Source organism: Gobio gobio (genome assembly GCF_949357685.1).
Source record: "Gobio gobio genome assembly, chromosome: 16".
NCBI lineage: Eukaryota > Metazoa > Chordata > Actinopteri > Cypriniformes > Gobionidae > Gobio > Gobio gobio.
Genome location: NC_137109.1, coordinates 52,892,227 through 52,898,980, shown reverse-complemented (window position 1 = coordinate 52,898,980; position 6,754 = coordinate 52,892,227).

The following is a 6,754-nucleotide window of genomic DNA, read 5'->3' as shown; positions in this document are numbered from 1 at the left end:
TTATGACATTCTAAGTCGAAATTATGACATAAAAAGCCAAAATTATTATATAAAAAGTCAAATATGACACAGAAAGTCGAAAGTATGACTTAAAAAGTCAAAATTATTATATAAAAAGTCAAATATGACACAAAGTCGAAAGTATGACTTAAAAAGCAAAAATTATGACTTCAAAAGCAAAAATTATTATATAAAGTCAAAATTTTGACTTAAAAAGCCAATTTATGACACAGAAAGGCAAAATTATGACATACTAAACCCAAATTATGACTTAAAAAGCCCAAATTATTATATAAAAGTCAATTTATGATACAGAAAGTCAAAATTGACACAAAAAGCCAAAATTATTATTAAAAAAGTCCATTATGACACAGAAAGTCGAAATGATGACATACTAATTCGAAATTATGACATAAAAAGCTAAAATTATTCTATAAAAAGTTAAATATGACACAAAGTCGAAAGTATGACTTAAAAAGCCAAAATTATGACTTAAAAAGCGAAAAATGATTATATAAAAAGTCAAAATTATGACTTAAAAAGCCAATTTATGACAAAGTTGAAATTATGACATACTAAACCCAAATTATGACTTAAAAAGCCCAAATTATTATATAAAAAGTCAATTTATGATACAGAAAGTCAAAACTATGACACAAAAAGCCCAAATTATTATATAAAAAGTCAATTTATGATACAGAAAGTCAAAATTATGACACAAAAAGCCAAAATTATTATAAAAAAAGTCCATTATGACACAGAAAGTCGAAATTATGACATACTAAACCCAAATTATGACTTAAATACCCCAATTATTATATAAAAAGTCAAATATGACACAGAAAGTCGAAAGTAGGACTTAAAAAGTCAAAATTATGACACAAAAAGCCAAAATTATTATAAAAAAAGTCCATTATGACACAGAAAGTCGAAATGATGACATACTAAGTCGAAATTATGACATAAAAAGCTAAAATTATTATATAAAAAGTCAAATATGACTCACAAAGTCGAAAGTATGACTTAAAAAGCCAAAATTATGACTTAAAAAGCAAAAAATATTATATAAAGTCAAATTTTTGACTTAAAAAGCCAATTTATGACACAGAAAGTCGAAATTATGACATACTAAACCCAAATTATGACTTAAAAAGCCCAAATTATTATATAAAAAGTCAATTTATGATACAGAAAGTCAAAATTATGACATAAAAAGCCAAAATTATTATTAAAAAAAGTCCATTATGACACAGAAATTCAAAATGATGACATACTAAATCGAAATTATGACATAAATAGCTAAAATGATTATATAAAAAGTGGCACAGAAAGTCATATTGTGTATGTTTAAGGCGCGCTCCGGGGAAGAAGCCACTCCCCCTTCTGATTATTACAGTAACATTGCAAACGGTTTTTGCATTACTGACGTTTTCTGGAATATTATGTTTAAATATGTCAAGTCAGCTTTATTAATATAACTCTTTTCACACTGCAGATTGTCTCAGAGCAGGAAAATAATGCAGCATACGCGGCTCGTGTTTATGACAGTAATCTTCAGAGTGGACTAATGTACAGTAATGTAGCCGTCAGGTTTCTGTCAAACACAGCACATCTAGATTATTATCTGTAATCATATTAACAATAAGAGCTTTTGGCCAAAGGGATCGAAAGATTTATCAACTGTTCATCTGTATTATATCTGTTGTTTATTTGTTGGACAGCAATTACATTTTTATATGTCTCTATATGATAATATCTAGATGAAAGAGTCTCTATGTGATAATATCTAGATGAAAGAGTCTCAATATGATAATATCTAGATGAAAGAGTCTCTATGTGATAATATCTAGGTGAAAGAGTCTCTAGGTGATAATATCTAGGTGAAAGAGTCTCTATGTGATAATATCTAGGTGAAAGAGTCTCTATGTGATAATATCTAGATGAAAGAGTCTCAATATGATAATATCTAGATGAAAGAGTCTCTATGTGATAATATCTAGGTGAAAGAGTCTCTATGTGATAATATCTAGGTGAAAGAGTCTCTATGTGATAATATCTAGATGAAAGAGTCTCTATGTGATAATATCTAGATGAAAGAGTCTCTATGTGATAATATCTAGGTGAAAGAGTCTCTATGTGATAATATCTAGGTGAAAGAGTCTCTATGTGATAATATCTAGATGAAAGAGTCTCAATATGATAATATCTAGATGAAAGAGACTCTATGTGATAATATCTAGGTGAAAGTGTCTCTATGTGATAATATCTAGGTGAAAGAGTCTCTATGTGATAATATCTAGGTGAAAGAGTCTCAATATGATAATATCTAGATGAAAGAGACTCTATGTGATAATATCTAGGTGAAAGAGTCTCTATGTGATAATATCTAGGTGAAAGAGTCTCTATATGATAATATCTAGATGAAAGAGACTCTATGTGATAATATCTAGGTGAAAGTGTCTCTATGTGATAATATCTAGGTGAAAGAGTCTCTATATGATAATATCTAGATGAAAGAGTCTCTATGTGATAATATCTAGGTGAAAGAGTCTCTATGTGATAATATCTAGGTGAAAGAGTCTCTATGTGATAATATCTAGGTGAAAGAGTCTCTATATGATAATATCTAGATGAAAGAGTCTCTATGTGATAATATCTAGGTGAAAGAGTCTCTATGTGATAATATCTAGGTGAAAGAGTCTCTATGTGATAATATCTAGGTGTAAGAGTCTCTATGTGATAATATCTAGGTGAAAGAGTCTCTATGTGATAATATCTAGGTGTAAGAGTCTCTATGTGATAATATCTAGGTGAAAGAGACTCTATGTGATAATATCTAGGTGAAAGAGTCTCTATGTGATAATATCTAGGTGAAAGAGTCTCTATGTGATAATATCTAGGTGAAAGAGTCTCTATGTGATAATATCTAGGTGAAAGAGTCTCTATATGATAATATCTAGATGAAAGAGTCTCTATGTGATAATATCTAGGTGAAAGAGTCTCTATGTGATAATATCTAGGTGAAAGAGTCTCTATGTGATAATATCTAGGTGAAAGAGTCTCTATGTGATAATATCTAGGTGAAAGAGTCTCTATATGATAATATCTAGATGAAAGAGTCTCTATGTGATAATATCTAGGTGAAAGAGTCTCTATGTGATAATATCTAGGTGAAAGAGTCTCTATGTGATAATATCTAGGTGAAAGAGTCTCTATGTGATAATATCTAGGTGAAAGAGTCTCTATATGATAATATCTAGATGAAAGAGTCTCTATGTGATAATATCTAGGTGAAAGAGTCTCTATGTGATAATATCTAGATGAAAGAGTCTCAATATGATAATATCTAGGTGAAAGAGTCTCTATGTGATAATATCTAGGTGAAAGAGTCTCTATGTGATAATATCTAGGTGAAAGAGTCTCTATGTGATAATATCTAGATGAAAGAGTCTCTATGTGATAATATCTAGGTGAAAGAGACTCTATGTGATAATATCTAGGTGAAAGAGTCTCTATGTGATAATATCTAGGTGAAAGAGTCTCTATGTGATAATATCTAGGTGAAAGAGTCTCTATGTGATAATATCTAGGTGAAAGAGTCTCTATGTGATAATATCTAGGTGAAAGAGTCTCTGTGATAATATCTAGGTGAAAGAGTCTCTATGTGATAATATCTAGGTGAAAGAGTCTCTATGTGATAATATCTAGGTGAAAGAGTCTCTATGTGATAATATCTAGGTGAAAGAGACTCTATGTGATAATATCTAGATGAAAGAGTCTCTATGTGATAATATCTAGGTGAAAGAGTCTCTATGTGATAATATCTAGGTGAAAGAGTCTCTATGTGATAATATCTAGATGAAAGAGTCTCTATGTGATAATATCTAGGTGAAAGAGTCTCTATGTGATAATATCTAGGTGAAAGAGTCTCTATGTGATAATATCTAGGTGAAAGAGTCTCTATGTGATAATATCTAGGTGAAAGAGTCTCTATGTGATAATATCTAGGTGTAAGAGTCTCTATGTGATAATATCTAGATGAAAGAGTCTCTATATGATAATATCTAGGTGAAAGAGACTATGTGATAATATCTAGGTGAAAGAGTCTCTATGTGATAATATCTAGGTGAAAGAGTCTCTATGTGATAATATCTAGATGAAAGAGTCTCTATGTGATAATATCTAGGTGAAAGAGTCTCTATGTGATAATATCTAGGTGAAAGAGACTATGTGATAATATCTAGGTGAAAGAGTCTCTATGTGATAATATCTAGGTGAAAGAGTCTCTATGTGATAATATCTAGGTGAAAGAGTCTCTATGTGATAATATCTAGGTGAAAGAGTCTCTATGTGATAATATCTAGGTGAAAGAGTCTCTATGTGATAATATCTAGATGAAATAGTCTCTATGTGATAATATCTAGGTGAAAGAGACTATGTGATAATATCTAGGTGAAAGAGTCTCTATGTGATAATATCTAGGTGAAAGAGTCTCTATGTGATAATATCTAGGTGAAAGAGTCTCTATGTGATAATATCTAGGTGAAAGAGTCTCTATGTGATAATATCTAGGTGAAAGAGACTATGTGATAATATCTAGGTGAAAGAGTCTCTATGTGATAATATCTAGGTGAAAGAGTCTCTATGTGATAATATCTAGGTGAAAGAGTCTCTATGTGATAATATCTAGGTGAAAGAGTCTCTATGTGATAATATCTAGGTGAAAGAGTCTCTATGTGATAATATCTAGGTGAAAGAGTCTCTATGTGATAATATCTAGGTGAAAGAGTCTCTATGTGATAATATCTAGATGAAAGAGTCTCAATATGATAATATCTAGATGAAAGAGTCTCTATGTGATAATATCTAGATGAAAGAGTCTCTATGTGATAATATCTAGATGAAAGAGTCTCTATGTGATAATATCTAGGTGAAAGAGTCTCTATGTGATAATATCTAGGTGAAAGAGTCTCTATGTGATAATATCTAGATGAAAGAGTCTCAATATGATAATATCTAGATGAAAGAGTCTCTATGTGATAATATCTAGGTGAAAGAGTCTCTATGTGATAATATCTAGGTGAAAGAGTCTCTATGTGATAATATCTAGATGAAAGAGTCTCAATATGATAATATCTAGATGAAAGAGTCTCTATGTGATAATATCTAGGTGAAAGAGTCTCTATGTGATAATATCTAGATGAAAGAGTCTCTATGTGATAATATCTAGGTGAAAGAGTCTCTATGTGATAATATCTAGGTGAAAGAGTCTCTATGTGATAATATCTAGATGAAAGAGTCTCAATATGATAATATCTAGATGAAAGAGACTCTATGTGATAATATCTAGGTGAAAGTGTCTCTATGTGATAATATCTAGGTGAAAGAGTCTCTATGTGATAATATCTAGGTGAAAGAGTCTCAATATGATAATATCTAGATGAAAGAGACTCTATGTGATAATATCTAGGTGAAAGAGTCTCTATGTGATAATATCTAGGTGAAAGAGTCTCTATATGATAATATCTAGATGAAAGAGACTCTATGTGATAATATCTAGGTGAAAGTGTCTCTATGTGATAATATCTAGGTGAAAGAGTCTCTATATGATAATATCTAGATGAAAGAGTCTCTATGTGATAATATCTAGGTGAAAGAGTCTCTATGTGATAATATCTAGGTGAAAGAGTCTCTATGTGATAATATCTAGGTGAAAGAGTCTCTATATGATAATATCTAGATGAAAGAGTCTCTATGTGATAATATCTAGGTGAAAGAGTCTCTATGTGATAATATCTAGGTGAAAGAGTCTCTATGTGATAATATCTAGGTGTAAGAGTCTCTATGTGATAATATCTAGGTGAAAGAGTCTCTATGTGATAATATCTAGGTGTAAGAGTCTCTATGTGATAATATCTAGGTGAAAGAGACTCTATGTGATAATATCTAGGTGAAAGAGTCTCTATGTGATAATATCTAGGTGAAAGAGTCTCTATGTGATAATATCTAGGTGAAAGAGTCTCTATGTGATAATATCTAGGTGAAAGAGTCTCTATATGATAATATCTAGATGAAAGAGTCTCTATGTGATAATATCTAGGTGAAAGAGTCTCTATGTGATAATATCTAGGTGAAAGAGTCTCTATGTGATAATATCTAGGTGAAAGAGTCTCTATGTGATAATATCTAGGTGAAAGAGTCTCTATATGATAATATCTAGATGAAAGAGTCTCTATGTGATAATATCTAGGTGAAAGAGTCTCTATGTGATAATATCTAGGTGAAAGAGTCTCTATGTGATAATATCTAGGTGAAAGAGTCTCTATGTGATAATATCTAGGTGAAAGAGTCTCTATATGATAATATCTAGATGAAAGAGTCTCTATGTGATAATATCTAGGTGAAAGAGTCTCTATGTGATAATATCTAGATGAAAGAGTCTCAATATGATAATATCTAGATGAAAGAGTCTCTATGTGATAATATCTAGATGAAAGAGTCTCAATATGATAATATCTAGATGAAAGAGTCTCTATGTGATAATATCTAGGTGAAAGAGTCTCTATGTGATAATATCTAGGTGAAAGAGTCTCTATGTGATAATATCTAGATGAAAGAGTCTCTATGTGATAATATCTAGGTGAAAGAGACTCTATGTGATAATATCTAGGTGAAAGAGTCTCTATGTGATAATATCTAGATGAAAGAGTCTCTATGTGATAATATCTAGGTGAAAGAGTCTCTATGTGATAAT